The 23,731-nt window shown below is 44.9% G+C and overlaps 2 long non-coding RNA genes across 2 annotated transcripts; one reads left to right on the top strand and one right to left on the bottom strand.

Moving 5' to 3' along the window:
* Positions 1-1,574: 1,574 nt before the first annotated feature.
* On the top strand, positions 1,575-2,694 carry LOC122379277. The gene is made up of 2 exons (XR_006256155.1): positions 1,575-1,947; positions 2,404-2,694. It is a non-coding gene; the product is annotated as an uncharacterized LOC122379277 (long non-coding RNA).
* A 423-nt stretch (positions 2,695-3,117) lies between these two features.
* Positions 3,118-4,335, bottom strand: LOC122379271. Its single transcript, XR_006256153.1, has 2 exons — positions 3,886-4,335; positions 3,118-3,428 (listed from the first exon to the last, which is right to left on the bottom strand). It is a non-coding gene; the product is annotated as an uncharacterized LOC122379271 (long non-coding RNA).
* Positions 4,336-23,731: the final 19,396 nt, after the last annotated feature.

The following is a 23,731-nucleotide window of genomic DNA, read 5'->3' as shown; positions in this document are numbered from 1 at the left end:
AAATACAGAAAAATGATAAAGACATAAAAGCTGTAGATTGGACAGGGCTACAAAATTCCTATCTCGGATTTTTAAAATTTTTAGATTTTGACCTCCAAAAATCAAAAAATAGATTTTTCGGATATAATAATCGAAAAATCCAAAAAGTTCTTTGAATTTCGCAAAAACCGGAATATATGTGATAGTCCTTACCGCCTTCCATCCACATACCAAATTTGAGATTGATACCTCTTTTTTGGCGAAGTTATAGCGAAAAAACTGTTCAAAATTGATGACGTCAAATTTTCAAACTCAATTTTTAGCAATTCTAGACCCCGTAGCGCAAAACAAAGACCACCATTAGACTCCCCGTGACAAGCTGCATCGAATCAATACCCATTTTATGCAAAACTATCAACTTTAAAATTTGACGTTTTTTGGCCTTACCTTGACCTGACCTTGACCTGAACTTCACCAGAAAGTGACCTAAGCCGTACCTGATAGTCTTATAACCAACACCATTGAGTTGGAAATGAAAAATTGGCCATAAAACATGTATCACACAACCTTAGTAAAGTTGGGCTCATGTGACCTGACCTGTGACCCTTGGTGACCTGACCTGTGACCTGACCTGGTATTGCCAGTGACCTCTAATAGCAACATATCTACTAGGCAACTGACGCCCTACCGCTGATTCTCGACAAAATGCGTTTTCCTCGGTGTTATAGCGCATTCCGTAGAAGCCCCGTGAACGGTGAAACATTTCATCTTTGACCTGACCTGTGACGTCATCGGTGACCCCGAGGTCAATGAAGTTTGGTTTCCCTCGACAAATTTGACAGGCCTTTCGAACGCCGTTTGAATTTTGCGGATCCGTCCAGTAGTTTCGGAGATACGAGGGGGGGGGGCAAAAAATAGCCCCCCCACCAGGTCGCGATATAAACAGACTCCACCAGGGCGCGGGTTAAGGCGCTGTGCAAATAGATGTGCTGGGGTACACGGTGCACGTGCTGTGCACGTGCAAACCTTTTGATGTTGCACTCTGTGTCACATATACGGGCAGAGAGGGTAGCGCTTGCAAGCTCAACATGCCAAATTTACACAGGCCACCCAGAATGCATTCCAGCATAGTTATTGAGCATATTTTTCTCCTGGTGGACCCCAAAGGTGCGCTCTGCACGTGCTGAAAATTATCCGCGCCGGGCGGTGGGGATGCTTGGACACCCCATGTAGGTTTATGTAAATATCTCGAAAACGGCGTTGTGGAGCGCTGCCGTTTTTTTAGCACACCCTTTCATGCATCTTTTTCACACATGCTGCATAACTTTCAGACCCAGGTCACTCAAGGTTAGGTTTTCCCCGTTCCGCCACCTATGGTCGATGATGACGACAACAACAACGTTCATCGGTCCCCCTGGTCGGCTCACCATCTAGGTGCTGATCCATTTGAAAATGGGATATGATATCACTTTTGCCTACTCCAGTACACTGAAAGCATTTTTACACTCACATCGCCGTATTAACACCACCTAAAGGTGTAAATAGCAGACTGAGCACTATACGCAGGTCTATAACACGGCAATTACCCTTAGAAACCGATCAAAGCGAAATTACACCTCGTTGGTGTGCAAATCACACCCATACAACACCTTATGGAAGTGCAATTCTGAACTTAAACACCTAGCTTTTGTTCATTTACGAATAACACCTTCCTGTAGTGTAGATGATCGCACTTCATGTGTGCTGTGTTATTGACAAAGGATCCTTGATCTGCGATTGCCGCATTTTTGTCTTGGCTCAACACTGCTCTGAAGTGTTATGTACCGGAAGGCAAAGGCGCATGCGCGTGACGCCGCTCGCACCCACGCGGCTTTCAGTGCGCCATTGTGCTTCAACGAACGTGGTTGTTAGTGTGCTGAGCTGGTGTGACTATTGAGCATTGAGGAAGACCCACCTGCTCCGGAACGGGTAAGTAGATGACAGCATTTTCGAGATTATACTTTTTCTCGAAAAATTAGGACGTGCGTGATTTCCAAAGCTAATTTGTAATGCAGGGATGGGGAAAATGGGGCGCGCCGTGGTGCTGGCTCTACTCTGGCTTCTCTTGATGATATTTATGGCACTAGGATTATTGGTTTTTGCTTCATCCTTGTTTAATACTAGAACTTCGTGAAATTTTTACGTTTGGAGACCTCCAGTGACCTCAGCAATGATCTGATCAAAAATGACCTGAATGATTCTGAACGATCTATAACGAGCTACTGTTGCTTTTGTCTGCGTCTTAGCTATACTTTGTTAGATAACCTGCAGTGTGCCCCCCCCCCTCCCCCCATGGCGAAGTTGGCTGAGAGGCCCACCCGGGCGCGGGTTAAAATTTCTGGCAGCGGCAAGTATGAGTAATTTCGCTTCCCATGTGTGTTTCAGAGAAGGAACTCGAACACCTTCTACTAGAGATGCGTGAGGAGCAGGACGTTTTTGGCCCTGTGCATCGCAGATGGCGCACTTTGGGTCGAAAGGGAGAAGATCGCCAAATTCCAAACAATGGGGAACATGCAGGACGAGCTGTACATCACGAACATCGCTATCTTTTTCGGGCGCGCTCGAAGGCGCTGGACTCGAACGCCTAGCCCCGGTTCACATCTGCAGAGGACTCGCCGTTTCATGTACTTGTTGCAAGGATCAACGTCCAATAAACGTTAAAATATTATGGCATTATACTGGTGTTTATTCTTCGTAAAGAGCGTGAGCGCGACCGGTGCAGGGGAAGGGGGGGGAGGAAAGGCACTGAAAACTTTTTTACACCTTCCTCGGGTGTAAACACCTCAGGAGGGTGTAGCTGAAATTCTGCGTTTTTTACCCTCGTCTGAAGTGTAATATTTACACTCAAATAAAGTGTAACAAGACACTCGCCCGAGGCGTTGACTTTGCACGTTTACACTCTCCAGGCGGATGAAAAAGGCGGGTACACTCGTGATTGACCTTTTACTGTAGTGCTACACCTAGAGCAGAGCACGCCTCCCGAGTGTATATATCGATCCGATTTCGGGTGTTGTTGATTCCAGATCCCCTTCCCCTTTCCTCCCCCCCTTCCCCTGCACCGGTCGCGCTCACGCTCTTTACGAAGAATAAACACCGGTATAATGCCATAATATTTTAACGTTTATTGGACGTTGATCCTTGCAACAAGTACATGAAACGGCGAGTCCTCTGCAGATGTGAACCGGGGCTAGGCGTTCGAGTCCAGCGCCTTCGAGCGCGCCCGAAAAAGATAGCGATGTTCGTGATGTACAGCTCGTCCTGCATGTTCCCCATTGTTTGGAATTTGGCGATCTTCTCCCTTTCGACCCAAAGTGCGCCATCTGCGATGGTGGACGGTCCGTTCGTTGTCACAGGGCCAAAAACGTCCTGCTCCTCACGCATCTCTAGTAGAAGGTGTTCGAGTTCCTTCTCTGAAACACACATGGGAAGCGAAATTACTCATACTTGCCGCTGCCAGAAATTTTAACCCGCGCCCGGGTGGGCCTCTCAGCCAACTTCGCCATGGGGAGAGGGGGGGGGGGCACACTGCAGGTTATCTAGCAAAGTATAGCTAAGACGCAGACAAAAGCAACAGTAGCTCGTTATAGATCGTTCAGAATCATTCAGGTCATTTTTGATCAGATCATTGCTGAGGTCACTGGAGGTCTCCAAACGTAAAAATTTCACGAAGTTCTAGTATTAAACAAGGATGAAGCAAAAACCAATAATCCTAGTGCCATAAATATCATCAAGAGAAGCCAGAGCAGAGCCAGCACCACGGCGCGCCCCATTTTTCCCATCCCTGCATTACAAATTAGCTTTGGAAATCACGCACGTCCTAATTTTTCGAGAAAAAGTATAATCTCGAAAATGCTGTCATCTACTTACCCGTTCCGGAGCAGGTGGGTCTTCCTCAATGCTCAATAGTCACACCAGCTCAGCACACTAACAACCACGTTCGTTGAAGCACAATGGCGCACTGAAAGCCGCGTGGGAGCGAGCGGCGTCACGCGCATGCGCCTTTGCCTTCCGGTACATTACACTTCAGAGCAGTGTTGAGCCAAGACAAAAATGCGGCAATCGCAGATCAAGGATCCTTTGTCAGTAACACAGCACACATGAAGCGCGATCATCTACACTACAGGAAGGTGTTATTCGTAAATGAACAAAAGCTAGGTGTTTAAGTTCAGAATTGCACTTCCATAAGGTGTTGTATGGGTGTGATTTGCACACCAACGAGGTGTAATTTCGCTTTGATCAGTTTCTAAGGGTAATTGCCGTGTTATAGACCTGCGTATAGTGCTCAGTCTGCTATTTACACCTTTAGGTGGTGTTAATACGGCGATGTGAGTGTAAAAATGCTTTCAGGGGGGAAGGGGATCTGGAATCAACAACACCCGAAATCGGATCGATATATACACTCGGGAGGCGTGCTCTGCTCTAGGTGTAACACTACAGCAAAAGGTCAATCACGAGTGTACCCGCCTTTTTCATCCGCCTGGAGAGTGTAAACGTGCAAAGTCAACGCCTCGGGCGAGTGTCTTGTTACACTTTATTTGAGTGTAAATATTACACTTCAGACGAGGGTAAAAAACGCAGAATTTCAGCTACACCCTCCTGAGGTGTTTACACCCGAGGAAGGTGTAAAAAAGTTTTCAGTGTAGGTAGTACCCATCACCCTCACGTGAGGCAAAGGACACAAAACATAGACGAGCGGTGTCGCCTGAAGTTCGTTATGTGCTGGTAATAGCTTGGAAGTACCACGGTTTGATAAACAAATCACCAATTATCTCAAAGCAAGATCCCAGCCAGCAATCCCACTCCGTTCCCGATCGGGATTTTCGGACCCAGCCCTCACCGCCCCGATCGGGACCGGAGTGGGACGGGATTTGGATTGGAAATGAGACACTTTGTACGGGCTGGGACGGTCCGGATATCCCAACCTACCCCGTGCGGCCGGTTGGGAGATCCCGCACGTATCCGGACCGCCTTATGACGTTTTAACATGCGCTGAACTCCGATCCCAAACGGGATTTCCCAAATCTCCCCGCACAGCCGGTTCGGAAATCCCGCTCGCATCCGGACCGCCTTATGGCATTTTAACAAGCGATGAACTCCGATCCCGATCGGGATGTCCCAACTCGGCCCACACGGCCGGTTCGGGAATACCGAAGGCATCTGACATATTAACCGCAGTCTTATAACCGCAGATTGCTGTTATGCAGATGCGACCACTTTGCATGCGCCACCGCAACCCCATCGCCTCTTCATTATTCTCCAACTCAACCTTTATAATGCCTGCACGACAAAATGAATTCCATTGGACACTGAAATATATTCACAAATTTACTGGTTGCACACAGGATAAATTTTTACAAAGTCACAACCTGGCCAGCACATTCGTGTCGTCGGCCATCATCTTAGCGCCACTGCAAGGCGCTGGCACAGCGGACTCACTTCCGGGGTTCACAGTCATTATAGCATGCCTGCGCCTTGTTCGTGTCGGCTCCTCTGCGGACAGTGTGTCCGTCTGCCGTCACGGGCTTCAGAGAGCCACCGCGAAACTAGAAGGCTGGCATCTGGTTGGGCGGTTCACCACTGTGCGAAGAGAGCATCTGAAAATGACTAAGAGGTAATTATTCAAAGTCTGTGATACACTAAAAATCACTAAGAAATAACTCACATCTGACATTTGACATGGTATGCCTGGTAATTCAGGTTTCAAACCTGAAATGCAACCAGTAACGACACTTTACAATGAGACCAAACATCTTCTGTCCATGATAACTGATCAAACATGCAACAGCACGAGTGTAATTCACATGCCGTACAATCACAACGAAAACAATTTCTATTACCAAAGCTTTCCCGCTTCTTACAGCACGGATGAAGTGTGCACTTTACTCACCCTGTTCTCAAAGACGGACTGATTTCCCTGCAACGACAACAGTTAAACCGACCGCTTGCTAGAGCCAGCTCAAAAGCAATATCCTGATGCAGCAGCTCAAAGGAGGGATCGACACTTGACCAACGCGGCAGCTAGACTGGCCGCTGCGCTCAGAGGACGCGTCTGCCTGCACGCGGCCCATCTGTGATCGCTTTTCCAGGTTTTCTGGGCCACCGGATAGGGTGCCCGAAGCGCCTTCTCAGATCGGTTGGGATAACAACGTAAATCACAAGCCTGTCTAAACATGGGATTCGATTGGGCTATCCGTACCGCGTCTCAACCGATTAAGCACGCCGTCCGGAAATCCCGAGTCGCCCCTACCGCCGGCCATCGAGGTCCGGTATCGATTGGGACAACCCAAGCCTGCCCAACCCGGTAGGGACAAGTCGGGACATCCGGAGCCTATCCCGACCGTCCCCAACCGCATCCCGGACGAATTGCTGGCTGGGGAATTGAGAGTAACCGCAGATTGTTTGATACGATCTTTAAAACGGCAAACCATTTCTTTTGTCAAATTCGGGTTCCAAAACTTTTAGCTACCCAGCAACGCAAATTTACGCTACCATCGCCCGGTAGCGCAGCATAGGCATCTTTGTTTGCACGTTGTTTGCGCCTGTAGTGATACTGTGCCGCAATAACCATTATCTTCATCTTTCACCCATAGATGGCAGTAGCAGAGCGCCTGCATCTATTCTGTGCCGCAGCACTTTTACAATACGAACTGAGCATTGAACGAGCGCGGTGTAATACGATTATGTGGTGGCCAGGACCGGTGACCGCGGCCAAGAAGAAATGGTTCTAACTTGACTGAGTAGCGGTAAATAAGCATCTGATATTAAGTTATTAATACGAGACCATGTTTGGCCGGAATCGTGATTCGGCGTACATCGGCGCGCACTAGCCGCGCGTTTGCCATGTCTTTTCGTGGTTTCAAGTGTTCAAACATGTGATATGATGTTGGTCACATGCAATATGGTGGGTGTCAAGGTCACGTGAAAATTAGGTCAAGGTCACTGACCTTTAATGACCCTGGTTCACCTTTTCGAGTTTTACATGTTTCTAGGACAGTTTTTGGAGCTGATTTCGAATTTAGCATTCAGTTTAACATTTAAGAAGTTATAGTTTTAGTGCCTTCGTAACATGTTACGACGCCATCAATGGTGGTTGACACCTACTATGGATAAGCTACTTTACTATGGATAATTGATACTTTACTATGGATAAGATACTTTACGTTTACCTATATGGTGCTCTTTAGTAATCGCCTCCAACGTTTTAGACCGATTGTTCAGTCTGTGTAGCTATGACGGGCATTATAACTTTTCCTAAGGTAAGGCCACTTGGACGTAACCTGGTGACCTAACCTTGAGTGCCTGGGTCTGAAAGTTATGCAGCGTGTGTGAAAAAGATGGATGAAAGGGTGTGCTAAAAACGGCAGCGCTCCACAACGCCGTTTTCGAGATATTTACATAAACCTACATGGGGTGTCCAAGCATCCCTACCGCCCGGCGCGGAAAATTTTTTGCACGTGCAGAGCGCACCTTTGGGGTCCACCAGGAGATAGATATGCTCAATAACTATGCTGGAATGCATTCTGGGTGGCCTGTGTAAATTTGGCACTTTGAGCTTGCCAGCGCTACCCGCCCTACCCGCATGTGTGACACAGAGTGCATCATCAAAAGGTTTGCACGTGCACAGCACGTGCACCGTGTACCCAAGCACGCCTATTTGTACAGCACCTTAAAGCGCGTGTCCAGTAGTGTCAGTGTGCTAAATTTGGTGTGCCTAGGTCAAGGTTTTCCGGAATCGGAGGATGCATCCTCAAAACATGTTTTTCGCCCCTGGCGCGTGCATTTTGCACCCCCTGCTGCCGAGCATACCATATGTTAATGGTCAAACACCGGGACATGTGACCTGTGAATTTGGCACCTGTGCCGCGCACCGTTTAATTTGGAGCGTCGCTTAAAGGGACTATCCCACCTTTAACATGGGGTTTGAGTTGAGATAGCCAAGTTTGCGGCGAGGTTCAGAAACCACTATCTATCTAGGTTGCAACCCCCGCGGCCTCTTGGTGTTGAAGAAATTCGTTCCCTTCATTTGAAAATGGGCCTTGTACAAGGCCCTATCTTCAACATGGAGCGACCGTTGGTGTGACGTCACCTCGTTTAGTCATTCTGATTTAAATGGGTTTGTTCGTTGAAAAATAGCTTAAAACTTGGTCTGAACTGTGTTGTGGTGCCCACAGAGTAAAAAAGAATCAGCTTTATGACAGTAATGTGGCCTGGGGAAGGAGGTAATTTTGGGCTGTGACGTCACATATTTGAAAGTTTGTGTTTGGAATATGGGAAGCCTAAGATGTTTAATGAAAAATAAATGCCAGAACCGTGTTCCTGGTCATCCAATCTATAAAGTCGGGCACAATTTAACTGGTTTTAACAACATTTTAGAAGGTGGGATAGTCCCTTTAAAGGTTTTTGCCCTTCCCGACTTTGTCGGCACGTGGCACGCGCCACGTGACACCGAATGACCTGTGACATGCATCATCACCTGCCTCAAGGCATTATCCATCGAACGGTACCACCAGCATCTCGATCCGATCATCCGTTTAGACGCAATTCCTATTGTAATGGTTCGATGACCTTTCAGAACACGGTTTTTTGGCAACGTAAAATGGCGCCTTGTCGGCTTCACCTGAATGGAGGTGGTTGCGGTTCCAGTTTAATCATACGTCCGTGCACTTAACCCGCGCGGGGCTGGGGGGGGGGGGTAAATTTACCCCCCCTGGCGAATATTTGCAATAACTCAAAAACGGCGGCGCGCAACGCCGTCAAACTTTCAGCACCTTTTCTTTTATCAATTTGACACGTTCCCTGAAAATTTGAGCGAAATCCGTCGGATTTTTTTTTTTTTTGAGAAATTGACGTTTTAGTGACGTCATGTTCGCCATTTTCGCCCCAAAAACGGCAAAAGTTCAAACGCCGCTAACATCTTCATTTTTAAAGGAATCAAGACGCAACAAAAAAGGTTATACGTAATTCTAATTGGTCTATCAAATGGCTATCTCGGTTTTTTGAAAATTTTGGATATTGGCCCAATTTTTTTTCAAAAACTGACTTTTTTTGGAAAAATAAATATAAAATCCAAAAATTTGGGTGTATCGAAAAAACCGGAATATATGTCAGAGATGTGGTCTATGTGCACCTATATACCAATTTCTAGAAGAATCGGTTCAGAAATGTGGGAGTTATTCAAAATTATGTGACGTCACGACACACAAAAATTTTGAAAAATGATTTTTTTGGAAGTTCTAGACCTCGTACGGAAACAAAAATAGCACCATTCGATTCGCCGTGAAAACTACATCAGATAGATACCTTTTTAGGCCTTAACAACCAACTTCAAAATTTGACCTCACTTGACCTGACCTTGACCTGACCTCGACCTGAAATTCATCCAGAGGTGGTCAATATCACTTATTGAGTGTGTCTATTGAATTCTATGAGTAAAATGACCCATAAAACATGTGTCGCACATGCCCTTTTCTATATTTTGTTTTTTGGTGACCTGACCTGACCTGACCTGACCTTGACCTTGACCTCTGAATGATATTGTATGCAACTAATATTGTCTCGGTAGCCTAAGAACACGTTTTGGGCAATCAGTCTCAGTCGATGACTCCATTCTTCGGCAACTACGGTGCAAGGCCGATACTGTAGAAACTTGCAATTTGTACCCTTGACCTGACCTTGACCTTGACCTCAAACTTTAAATTAAGTATATGTTTTTAGTTGTTCGTGATGAGAGCTTTCGATTGGCGTTTGAATTTTCCCAATCGGACCATTAGTTCGGGAGATAACAGGGGGGGGGTAAAATTTACCCCCCCACAGCCCCGCACGTTCGGCTGGAGACCCCAGCCCCGCACGCAGGGCTGGTAAAAAAGCAAATTGCGTCCCCGACCAAAAAATGAGAGCGAAAAATGACCCCGACCTTTTTACGATTCATGTATGCAGGCTGCATGCAACTACGATGCGCGTTTCCTTAGGTTTCATTTCTATATTATTTTTTTACGAGCAGTCATATGTACTAAATTGCTTATCAGACTCGCGCTTTGAAATTTCCAGTTTGTTAATTAAATGTCACGGCATCACTCGGTCAGCGGGTAGCGTAACAGACGAAGAACCCGGAACGGGTAGGGGGCGCTACGATCGTCGAACAGATGCAGTAGGTGTCGCTATTGTATCGGTAGCTCACAACGACGAAGGCTAGAAACTATCGACCCCGCATGAATTTACCATGTCCAACCAGTCCGACCCCGGTTCCGAATCTAGTCGTTTGTCTAGTCGTATAGCTGGCTACAACTGGTCGTCAATCAACCCCGCTTGAAATAGCACAGCCGACAGCGGGGTCGGTGTCTAAGCGTCTGTTAGTATGTGTTTGATCAGCTAGTTTGATCTAGTTTTCGTTAGCAACTGTCGACGGTAGTTTTGCTGTTAACGGAAGTGAGTTGTGGCTACTAATTGTTCATAACCATGTTGTAGGTATGTATTAGGTATAGGGGCTTTTTATGTCCTTGTTAAAGGGGATATACGTTGTGGATTCAATGATATCTTTTACTTGCGTTTAGTTTCTGCTTTATTTGAAAGTTATTTATTACTGTAAAAGTTTACTAAATGTGGTAATTTTGACCCCGGGTACTTGAACTTTTACTGGTAGGGTAGACCGGGGCAAGTCGCCCCGCCGAGGTAAAACGCCTCACCGATGTTTCTCGGAACTGGCAGAGTTCTGGGGAAACATCATCTCTTCTATAAAACGTGCACTACATGATCATTATATGAGCAGACTGGAAAGAAATTGTGATGACTCTTTCGGGAGATATAGCCAAAAATGTGTTTTTTGAGCGATTTTCATGTTTTGTTGTCAGATTATGTATCATGGCGTTCTTTTATGGTCCACATCAGGTTAACGACTTTTATGTATTTTGAACAACTATTGTCTAACGCTTATCATGCCGGGTTGGTTCGTGTTAAATTATGTCTTGCTGGAGTGCAAGGCGTTGTTCTCTGACCGAACTACGGGATGGGGTAAAACGCCTCAGTAGGTCGCGGGGCAAAAAGCCCCTGGGGCGTTTTACCTCATGTGTTGTTCGGGCTACCCACTTTCTAATGTTCGGTAGCTGGCGAACAGTAAGTTTGGCAAAGGAAGTATTTTGTTAACATTTGCATTGCAATAATTTATTATTTGGTCTTATGAGGTAGGTGAAAAACCTGCTCATACAATAGTGTCATAGCTGAACACCTGACAGGATGGAATGCGCTAACTTCAGTGCCGTGCCTCCAGAGGTCTAACGGACCTCTCACATAAGATTTAGCCAACTACCATGTTAAATCTTTAATCTTAAGTATGGGGCTACTTGCCCCAGGCCGTGGGGCGTTTTGCCCTGGGGTTGGGACAAAATGCCCCATTTGCAGTTGCTTTACAAATCACTTCCTAGCTTGGAGTCCGATCATAAGTGAATGAATTTGAGGGGTGCAATTTAAAGTAAAATGTCCAAAGAACGCATTGAGCACAAATTTGGCCTTCCAGGTGATGTGGGACAAAATTTATGTAGCAAAATAAATTATCTGGGGCGTCTTGCCCCAGGCTACCCTACTGTGTCCCCGACGACGTCAATAGGACATAACACTTTACCAGCCCTGCCCGCACGGGTTAAAAATCCTCAGTCGGCGCCAGGGTTGTATACCAATCAAGTCGATTGAATTGATTGATTTGATTCAACGCGTATTTTGAGTTGATTGGATTGAGTCGATTGACTTTTCGAGATGACTGGTTGACTGACTCGTTTGACTTTAGCGACTGGTTGACTGATTTGATTCCAGAAAATTAGAGTGACTCGTATGATTGAGTCGATTGAATGGAAAGTTTAAATAAGTTTTAGTTGACGAAAAATAATGACACCAATTGATGACATCAAAGATCACAAAACTACACTGAAAACTGCTTGTCATCACAACTGCAATATGGGGTAGATGGCCAAATAAAGAACAGGGCCTAAACATGAACAGCCAACTTTGACTTTCAACTGCAATAACTGCTCCAATCCTGTGATAGAACCTGGCGATGCACCTACCTACCTTTCTGCACTCAGCAGGAAACTTTTTTTTAATCCAGATGATAAAATGCAAGGCCCTATATACTAATAAAGTGACAAGTGTGATTAATTAATAATTCACATCTGTTGTTGTTGTTGTTGAAGAGTTAGGGAATAATTCACATCTGAAACCCCTACAAAAATAACTGAAACAAAAGCGTCGTTTTCGTCTCGCTAATTACGTTTACGTAAATTAATAGCTAATTTGCTGCATTGTTTAATTTGCAGCAGAACGTTTGTTGATCATTTTCTCCTGAGAGCCTAAGCATAACATATTTAATATATTTCATTTTCCTTAAAATATTTTACCGAATATTATTAAGTGGTTTTATTTCAAATGAAATAATAATTAAAACGAAATTGGTGTTGTACAACCGATTTATTTTATGAGGATCTACCATACTACATGATAATCAATGACGTCATCTTACCAAAAATCAAAAGACGTAGAATAAGGATTTATAAAAGCTTAGCATACTTATCGGCAAAACGTTTTCTTTGTTTTTTCGCAGTCGCACCCGTGCCGTTTTCGCGTTTTAATTTTCCTTCCTACTTCCTTTTTCCTTAACTTATCCTGTGGTTCCAGAGTCCCTGTCCTTTCCATTTCCTTTTAAATATATTTTTAATGCTCATCCCTATCCCCCAGTCCTAACAGTTTCAAATTGTATTGCAATAAAATGTTTTGAATTCTTCACATATAACCTATCTACCTTCGTTGGTACTGTTGGTAGCCAGTGACACATCTAGGCAGGTAAGTAGGTAACTACCTGCTATCCTGCTGTCTTCATAAAGCATACCTAATGAAGTTGTCAAATTTGTAGCACATTTTCAACACTTTCATATGGTGTCAGTGTGGCATGAAACCTAGCTAGGTTCATTATGTTCAGGGTTCAATTCAGAAGAGCTCCGCATAACTCACATAAGAGACAGACGGGGGCTTTACATGGGGTAGATGGCCTGATGACTTAGCTTGAATATGGCCAAAATTAAATTGACAACTTTTAGGTGAAAGGTGGTGATTTGGGTTTGTTGAAGTCAACTACTGGGTTATTTAATATTTTGCACCCATTAAATGAAACTTCTGCTCCAATTCTACCCATTGAACCTCAATATCATGATCCACCTGTCCATCACTAGGTATCCTTCCTTATTACATAGAAACTTTGAATGGCATGGCAATTTATAATTTTAAATGACAATGTTTTTATGTTTCTTCTGTAGGTAGGTAGGTAGGTAGGTAGGTACACCAGACTGCTATGGACACTTTTCCAAGTTGGTGGGGCAAAAAACCTAATGTATATCTTGGTTTGAGTCGTTTGATTGAGTTGATTGATTCCTTTCATTGTCGCGTTTGAGTCGATTGAATCAATTCCCGAAAACTGCTCTGACTTGATTGATTTGATTGGTTTCCCAAATTTGTCGTGATTGAATTGATTGCTATTGATTGAGTCGTATACAACCCTGGTCGGCGCACGTGCGCTTGTCGAGTCGGGGACCACCAGTCGGACGATTCGGAACTGCCGGCCAATCAGCACGCCGCTTTTGTGATGTGGTAGTTTGTATGGTAGCGTAGCAGCTTTTGGAAAGACGCTACGCTACCAAATCCTCCCCTATTTGTCGCTTAACCCTCGCCGGACCTATTGGTTTTCTACATACGCGCCGGCCGAGGGGGGGGGCGGGTACGACCCCCCCCCTCGCCGTTTCGCCCCTGGTGGAGCTAGCGCGTCGCGGAAAAAAAAAAACGAGCGTGTGCGCCGTTACGAGACGCAGAGATTGGTACCCGATTTTAAGGTCCTAGGTCAACCGGTGACCTCTGAGGTCAGGTCAAGTGCCCCAGGGTACGGTTCAGTTTTTGGTGAATAACTTCGCAAAAAACGGCCGCAGAGCCGCGATTTTGGCAGCATCGTGTTCGCCTCGCTCAGGCGCGTCGAATGGTATACTTTTTGTTCGGGTCAGGTCAACTTAGGGTGTTGACCTCAGGTCAAGGTCAGGTCAGCACCCCCAGGTCACGAAGTTTTTTTTGTGTGTGTATTTGCCTTCAAACGATAATCAAATCCACAATTGGATCAACACGATACTTCTATATCTATGTATAGGCGAAAGGAAAAAAATAACACATCACAATCGCCGAAAAAAAATACGAGCAAGTATTTTCATTTCTGACACACATTGAGATACGGCTATATGCAGGCGTCTGGATGTGTTAGTGTGTGTTCGTGTTATGAGTGTTCGTTTGCGTATTTTTCCCCCTCTTTGGCGTGTGTGAGTGCTTATGCAGGTACACGTGTGTTTAAGCAGTATATATGTTACGGTCCGTTTGAAAACCCGGCCCATATTAATGCTGCCCGGCCCGCGTATTCGCGAATTGTATTACACGAATCGGCCGACCAATAGCGTGCCTCCTGAGTGACGTCAGCGTGGCGTCATTCTTTCGGTCCTCGCCCTTGGTGGCGTCTATTGAAGCTAGGTTTTAACTTAATGACATTTAAGCAATTAGGAACATGTTGACGCCGTGGCGAAGTGGTTAGAGTATCGAACTGATGATTCAGAGGTAGGTGGTTCGAATCCACTCGGCGACTTCGATTTTCGTGTCATCTGTCATTGTGCGTTTTTTATACATTTGCAACGGCGTGCACCTAAGAAATCAGACGTAGGCATTCTTCTAATGAATATGTTGCATAAGATAGATATTTGCAGTCCAACCGATTGGTTCGGTTTCGGTATTTTCCAATGGTCTTTGTTTGTATTTGGTTTGGTAGCGGTGTTCTGATTTTGTGTGATTGACATCACTAATGCATAGTGCATACTGCATACTATGCGAACGTAGCCAATGGAAAGACAAATGGTGCTGGGCGATGACCATTCATTGATCAATATTTCTCGCTGCTAATGGGTGATAGCACGCAGCATTGACAGGGGCGGCGCTGACCTTTTGAAAGTAGGTGGGCACTTGGCAAGGTAAAGTACCAAAAAGTAGCGAAAACTAAGATGAAAAGTAAAAATCGCACGCTAGTAAGCATAGCTTTTCGTGTAAGAATCACCATGCACAAAAAAGTTCGGCATAGCTGTTAGCGTAATCACGGGACGAGATTATCAGTTTCCAGCCGTCAGAGCGTCATCTATAGGAGCTATGCCCTAACTATAACTCTTACATTTCAGCCGCCAGGGGGATACCTAAGTCCCCTTGGAATCTACATAGTTAATGTCAAAAGATTTATATTAGACCTTTATGAAGATAACTTGGGACTGGTTGTTAAGTTGCATGCTCACGGCGGGCTGTTATCAATTTATCTCTATACATGTCTTATCTGATCGATGAAATAATACAGGAATCCGTTGTCATTCGAGTGTGTTTCATAAAAGCTCTTCCGACTTTGACGAATATCGACAGTGCCGTAACAAAATTGGTAGTTCAGGTATAGACTGCAACTGCAGTTCTTTTGCAACTTACTCCTTAATCAGATGAATACTTGTCAGATATTTATTGGGCGTACGATATTGGCGTGCGAACGTAGGGGCCAAAAATGCGCGTCTACGACCGACTTCTTTTTAAGAGAAAAGAACCGCTAAAGCAAGAATCGATCCACCGACCTTTCGTCCACCACACCGAGACTCCAACCACTCGGCTACTGCGACACATACATGGTCGATAGCCATATACAATTTCAAAAAAGTCTCAACTCAAATCTAGCCTCAATGCATGCATTGTCGCGGCGCATGGCTATGACGTCGCACTAGAGATGTCGCTTGTTGATGGGCCGATTCGTGTAATACAATTGGCGAATACGCGCCCGGCCCGCATTAATACTGACCGGAGACCTGGCCCGTATTAATACGGGCCGGTCTGCATTAATGCGGGCCGCCTTGCCGGTCGGTATTAATGCGGCCGATTTAGGTGGGCAGTATAAATGCTGCCCACCTTTTATTTCAAAACTTATCCGTCTGCTGCAAAATCAATTACATTAGCATGTCTTTATAGACGGCGGCTTACTGATAAAAGTTGAACGCCATGTGTAAATATTCGCCAACCCCGCCTCGAACCCACAACCATTCGATTACAAGACCGGAACATATACCCCGAGACTAGCGAACAGATCGAAAGGCAGTGAATTGGGCAAGCAGTTCAAACTAGTGCTCGGCAATGATATGGAATAAAACGTGCTCGAGAAAATAGATGCTACGAGTATTATACGTGATTAACCCGCGCCCCGCTGGGGGGGGGGGCAGAATCTGCCCCCTCCCGTTTTTCGCCAATAACTTCTAAACGCGTTACGCCAGCGACGTCAATCTTTCGATACGTTATCTTACATCAATTTGACACGTTCCCTGAAAATTTTAGCGAAATCCGTCGGAAAATTTATGAGAAATTGACGTTTTAGTGACGTCATGTTCGCCATTTTCGCCTCAAAAACGGCAAAATTTCAAACGCCGCTAACATCTTCATTTTAAAAGAAATCAAGACGTAACAAAAAAAGGTTATGCGTCCTTCCACTTTGTCTATCAAATGGCAATCTCGGTTTTTTGAAAATTTTGGATTTTGGCCCAAATTTTTCAAAAAACTGACTTTTTTGGGAAAATAATTATAAAATCCAAAATTTTGAATGTATAAAAAAACGGAATATATGTCAGAGAAGTGGTCTATGTGCACCTACATACCAATTTTTAGAAGAATCGGTTCAAAAATGTGGGAGTTATTCAAAATTTTTATGACGTCACGACACACAATTTTTTTTAAAAAATGTTTTTTTGGAAGTTCTAGACCTCGTACGGAAACAAAAATAGCACCATTCGATTCGCCGTGAAAAACTGCATCAGATAGACACCTTTTTAGGCCTTAAAAACCAACTTCAAAATTTGACCTCACTTGACCTGACCTTGACCTGACCTCGACCTGAAATTCATCCAGAGGTGGTCCATATTACTTATTGAGTGTGCCTATTGAATTCTATGAGTAAAGTGACCCATAAAACATTTGTCGCACATGCCCTTTACTATATTTTGTTTTTGGTGACCTGACCTGACGTAACATGACCTTGACCTTGACCTTTAAATGACATTGTATGCAACGAATATTGTCTTGGTAGTCTAAGAACACGTTTTGGGCAATCAGTCTCAGTCCATTCTTCGGCAACTAGGGGAGAGTGGGGTAATTTGGCCGGTGGTGTAAATTGGCCGCCCCCACCTGTACGAAAGCTGATAAAAGTGAATGAAATAACTTTAGTCTCTATTCATTTGTCATCGGCAGAACTAAGTCGAGAACAAATGTCAAAAATTTGCCCCTCGCAGTTTTATTCAAAATTAATAAAACGTTAATTTCATTAGAAAATGGTAACTTTTGCTTCTATTTACAAAGTTGTATAACATGTAGTATTTGGGCTAAAAACGAATTCAGACATTATAGCGCCATTCTTGAGCGTGTTCAGCGGTTCCAAGAGCAATTTCATCTAGTTCTGTACAGGCATGACGACTTTATAGACAAAAATTTTCAGAATGGCAATGTGGGGTTATTTGGCCGGGACTAGCGGGGCAACTTGGCCGGTGCGCTCAGCGTCACTATGCTGGGACGGCCGAGTTGTCATGGTCAATTATACCATAAAGGACATAATTCATGACCAACTTTGACTACCTTGATGCCATATTTCCTATTGGACAGCTGTAAGGGCATGTGACGTCATCAAATGTTACCTAACGCTTTTTTGCTAATAACTACTTACAGAAAAAAGATACAGCCGCGCAGATGGTATCATTGTGTTCAGCTCGTCAAGGCGCATCGAATGATATACATGATGACCTTGAACTCACGCAACCTTGAGGTCAAGCGACCTGAGGTAACGTGACCTGAAGCCAACCTTTGACCTTGACCTCTCGAGGTCAACACATACATGTTTCGATGCGGAATGACGAGAGAATTACGATGGTACTTTTAGTTTTGGCCTAGCTTGATTACTTCAACCCTCGCCCGCACATGGGGGGTGGTTGCCACCCCCCCCCCCAGGTAGTCTTTCTGCTCTGCACTCAACATTTTTAAAGCTAGAAGGCTGATTTTTCGTATAGCTGCTCCTCTATCCTTTCTTGATGTCCACTGAAAATTTCAAGTTTCTGTGACCTTTGGTTTCGGAGGTATGACCTTGTTTTTCAGGTCATGTCATGACCCAAATGGCCAATTCTCGACATCTTGCGTTGGCTATGGGCCTTGTGAGCTTCTGACACCTTGATTTCGGCCTTTTTTACCAGTCTTACCTCCCACCCATCATGGAACATGTTGTTCGACGATGTACAGATGTCAAGGTCAAGGTCAAGGTCAACCTAGGTCATCTAAGATAATTGCGTTTTAGGCAAGCGGAATTTACTTTTTGTGAAGTTTTTTGACTGCATTTTTGGTAAAAGCTTCTCAGATCATGATTTCATGTAATATGGACACATAAACAATCGGTGCACACATCAGTATACACACAGACACACACAGACATACAAACACATAAATTGACCTTGACCTAACTTGACCTGAAATGACCTCAGCAGCAAAAACCTGGTCGGGTAGTGTGAGAAAGAGGTTCTAGCTGGCTTGGCACCAGAAAACGGCATCGTTATCGGTATATGATAAGCAGCGCACTTGATATCCAACGGTGACCCAAAACAGCAACATTTTTTAGTTTGACCTGACCTGGAAGGTCAATGACTGACCTGAGAAGGTAAAACTGGGTATCATTGGATTCGTCTCTTCCCAAACAATCTTTTTGGTCTTTACCGCTAAGCTCTATCTCCAACAGGAACGAAATGGCGCGGGGGGGGGGTGGCAACCACCCCCCCCCCCATGTGCGTTCTAGGATGGGAAAATGGCATGTGCGGGCGAGGGTCAAAAGCTATTCGTAGAAAACTGCAATCGCATCTAGAGCCGCTATTTTGACTATTTTCGACCCCTGTGACGGCTGAGTCAACCTCCAAAATGCTTCAAATGCGTCGTAGGACATGCGTCATTGCTGAATGTGAAGCTGACTCGCCTATAACAAAAATCATGGCCTCAAACTAACACCGGCCAAATTGACCCACATCCCCGGCCGAATAGCCCTGCTAGTGGGGCAATTTGGCCGCTTTGCAGACCTTTGTAATGCGTCACAATTTCAATATAAGTAGTTACTCTATCATTTCAAGTTAACTGTCCAGGAAAGTAAAATGTATGCCACACCTGTCAGCGTTGAGAAAATGCAGAAATGTGTTGTCGATTTTTTAGTTACATCGGTTTCTAAAAAAAAAGCGGCCAAATTACCCCACTCTCCCCTACGGTGCAAGGCCGATACTGTAGAAACTTGCATTTTGTACCCTTGACCTGACCTTGACATGACCTCTGACCTACTAAAGCAAAAAAAAATTGGGCTCTTAACCCGCGCCCGGCTGGGGGTCCTGGATTTCCACGCCCTGCTGGGGGGGGTGTTTGAACACCCCCCCCCCTTGTAACTCGGCTCCTGGGCCACGTAGCGATACGCGGAAGGCGGCGTTCGAAAGAGCGTCAAAAATAATGACGAAATCACTTCGGTCAATTTTTTGGTCAGGTCAAAGGTCAGGTCACCAGAGGTCATGGAAGGCAAAATTTCGCCGATTTCCAGGTCGAATGTCGAAAATTTCCAAGAAGCCAACGCATAACTCGAGAACCAATAGAGCTACAGCGCCGCGGAAAAGCGCATTCGATAGCCCTATTAAAGCCCTTTCTGAATGATTCTCTCAGATTTGACCTAACGTCAACGGTTTTGCCTGCAGGGGGCAAAAATTGCAAAAATAGCCGATTTTTTTTCGGAAACAGTTTTTCTGCAATAACTTTTGACCCAAGCCTTGTACGAGCTTACTTTTACCGGCATTGTGTTCCTCTCGTCAAGACGCATCGAATGAACTATAAGTTGACCTTGAAAGGTCAACTTGAAAATTTGACCTCAGGTCAAGGTCATGACCTGACCGGAAAGGGTCATGTTGCATATCAGTCGATCCGTATCGTCGAGCTGAACACATCTAAGGCGTTTTCATCGCTCTAGCATGCCTCTATCAAAAGTTATTTGCGAAAGACTGTTAGATACCATTCGTGACCTAAGATGACCTCAGGGCATAAACAAGGGTCACGGACACCATTTTCATGTTCAGTGTGTCTAAACCACTGGTAATTCGGTGTTTGGGAGTGTTTATGTTACAGGGAGTTTGAGAAATCCGTGAGTTTGCAAACTCCCTAGTGAGTTTGCAAACTCCCTGACCCATCAGTGACTTTGCAAACTCACTAGGGAGTTTGCAAATTCACTAGGGAGTTTGCAAACTCACTGACCGGTCAGGGAGTTTAGGAAATTCCAGAGCGATTGGGCCAAATAAAATCATATGTGTAAGATGAGGGTGGCATACGTGCCGTCCGTGATGTTAAAACAAAAGCGACTAGTGGTACGGCCTATATAACCGTCGCACGCTGACAAAAAACTTACAGATCCTTCATTGTTTTACCGAAAAAAATGCTACTCGCGGCTATGTAAAGGGGAGGTTCGGAGCAACGTGCTCCTCCGTTCTGTCGTTTCCATCCTCAGGAATCAGTTTACTGAAATCCTTCTCGTCCACGCCGAAACCCCCATTCCGGGCTGGACAGGCACCTTTATCTCATGCGGGCTGCTCCCTTGGAGCGGCACCGCTGCTCCCGAGGGAGCGCACCCCGTAGCCGGGTGCAAAGAGTGCTTGGGGGGCTGGTCGGTCTGTCAATTCGGACGGGCTCAGCCCCGGCGACTCTGCACATAGGGTGTCTGCCCAGACCAATGTCTCCCCCTATAATTCCTATCATTCGTCCGACTCTGAAATGGTCTTGTCACACCGAAAGGACCGAACCCAACAAAACAAAAACAAACAAGCAGCGTGCGCCAGTCGCAGCTGGGCTGGCTGCCAGCAGCGCCGGCTCTCGATGACACGTCTATGGCGGAGTGGGAATGGGCGTGAATTGATGCGTGTGCCTGTACTTTAGCATAAGTGACCAACAGTGAGCTGTTTCTACTTTGATATATTTAGCCTGACTCTGGAACAGCCACACTTGAGTGGAACGGGTCTAATTGGGACGTGAACTAAATAAATGTATAACTAAATAAAGCGGCGGTACATGCATGGGTAAATCACTGAGCAGTTTAAAATAAAAAAGGTATTTATGGTGTGCATATGATCTATAAGCTTTTTGTCAGCGTGCGAGGCCTTAGAGCTAGCCTCCTTTGTTTTAACATCACGGACGGCACATATGCCACCCACATGCTGCACACTTGTTTTTATTTGGCCCAATCACTCTGAAATTTCTCAAACTCCCTGACCGGTCAGTGAGTTTGCAAACTCCCTAGTGAATTTGTAAACTCCCTAGTGAGTTTGCAAATTCACTGATGGGTCAGGGAGTTTGCAAACTCACTAGGGAGTTTGCAAACTCACGGATTTCTCAAACTCCCTGTAACATTTATAATGTCTTTTGTCCAAAAGAGGCGCATTTCAATTTTCTCCCATTGACTTATAATGGGGAGGTCGCAAAATTGATCTGACCTTAGGTCATCGATATCAAAATTCTGAGATATACATTTTGTACATGCTATTGCTTTTAGCAATCGCTGAAAGTTTCAAAGCGATCGGTCACTCGGTGTAGCTATGACAGACATTGAAACTTTTTATGAGGTGAGGTCACTTCAAGTGACCTGGTGACCTGACCTTGAATGACCTTGGTCTGAAATTTTCACAACATGTGTAGAATTGATGTACGATAAGGTGTACAAAAAACGGCGGCGCTCCGCGCCGCCGTTTTTGAGATATTCGCGAAAAACCACAAGGGGGGGTGTTCAAACCCCCCCCCCAGCAGGGCGCGGGTTAAGATCTGCCTTGTTGAGAGCTTTCGATTGCCGTTTTCCCCGTCTTTCTACGACCATCGGTTCGGAAGTTAGACAGGGGGGGGGGGAAGAATCTTCCCCCCCCAGCAGGGCGCGTATGGCTGAATAGCCCAGCGGGGTGCGGGTTAAAATAGTTCAAAACACCATTTAGAGAAAACAAGCGAGGGTTTATCATAATTTTGTAGAGACAACCAGCAATATTCATCTAGACGTTGCCCATGGTAATAAAAGCAGGTCTAACACATCGCCCAAGGTCACCTCAGGGAGTGCCGACACTGCCGCGCGCCCATTTCTTCCATTACCGCTGGAGGACCGACAGTGAGTATCAGTGTATCACGCATCTGTTTCATTATCTGAGGCCAGTTTTACCAACAGAAAAATAGCAGCCCGGCGCAATTTTTCTGTCAAAAACCAGCCGACGAGTTTCACCAACCAGGCGAAAAAATATCCGCCGGCGTGAAAAAATATCAGCAAGAAAAATAGCCAATGAGTTTCACCAACGGCAAATGCGGCATTAATGGAGTGTTATTTTGCGCCATTATTTGTAGAAAAACAGCCCAAAAAATAGACGGGCGACCCCGTCTATTTTTTTTAAGTCGTGTTGGAACAATTGGCCTCATTTGTTACTAATTGTCGTGATTTGCGCTTCCCAGTTGATATAATAATTTAGTATCATTCATGGCCAATTTGTTAAGCATCTGGGCTTCAAGATTAGAAGAGGAATACTGATGATATTGCGTAAAGAAAGAGCCTTTGTCACCAGGCAGGACCAAAAGGAACCAACAAGACTGGTGTTTGGTGTTGTGGTGTTAGTTTTTTCGTTTATATTATCTTTTTGCTACAAGCACCCAACAGCAAGATGATAGCACATTATTAACTAGTGGTCAGCTTACAAGTTCATTGCTTGTGCGAGTCGCACGGAAGTGGAAAATAATGACGGAAGATCATTTTCGAAAATTGAAGGTGCTTGAACAAAATGCTGGAAGGAGAGGCAGAGAGGGTAGGCTCATTGGACTCAAGATTTTAAATAAATATGTCACTGTTTTCACATATTCAGCTACATTTGACAATGCAAGGCGCCAACTACTGATACCACTACTACTTTTGGGTGGAACTTACTTGAGCTGTGCGGAATAGGGAAGATGCAATTGACATGGCTAAGACCAAAATGGCAAGATTTTCAAGATCAATGACAGTAAATTTAAAAAAAAGAAATTGAATAGCATGAAAGAAATGTATAAAGGCTTGTTTTTGAAGCCAAACGTGCAAAGTTTGCATGGTTGCGAACCCGAACAAACTTGCTGTCATAAGATTGTGCCACTGAGCTCAGCAAGTCATGCTGCCAATATTGAAGGAAAAGAAAATGATAGTAATGTTGTAAAATGTAAATGAATCCATAACTGTTGTGTGTGCACTGTGCTGATATTGAATGCATGTGTATCTTGCATGCATGAGTCATGCAGGGATCATGTTAAAACTGGCTGTAAGTATTATGAGTTAGTTTTGCCAAATTGTGGAGGCACCAGGCAAATTGCGGCCGCAATGTTATTTGTTCACCTCAGCGCTGAAATTTCTGCTCACAGAGTTTTCAGATCATGCGCCGAAATGTTCATGCAGCCCATCCGTTACACTGGTCATGTTGACAGTGACAAGGATTTTTTCCCAGTCTCATGTTGAAATACAATAATAATTCACTTAGCTTGATTTTAGCTTATGTTTTTCATGCCAGTTCCTAGAATAAAGCAGCCAATATTTTCTGTCATGTGA

The sequence above is a fragment of the Amphibalanus amphitrite genome, unplaced genomic scaffold (genome assembly GCF_019059575.1).
Source record: "Amphibalanus amphitrite isolate SeventyFive unplaced genomic scaffold, NRLGWU_Aamphi_draft 000008F_arrow, whole genome shotgun sequence".
Taxonomy (NCBI): Eukaryota; Metazoa; Arthropoda; class Thecostraca; order Balanomorpha; family Balanidae; genus Amphibalanus; species Amphibalanus amphitrite.
The sequence above is the reverse complement of the archived record's forward strand: the minus strand, read 5'-3'. Positions and strand labels throughout refer to the sequence as shown.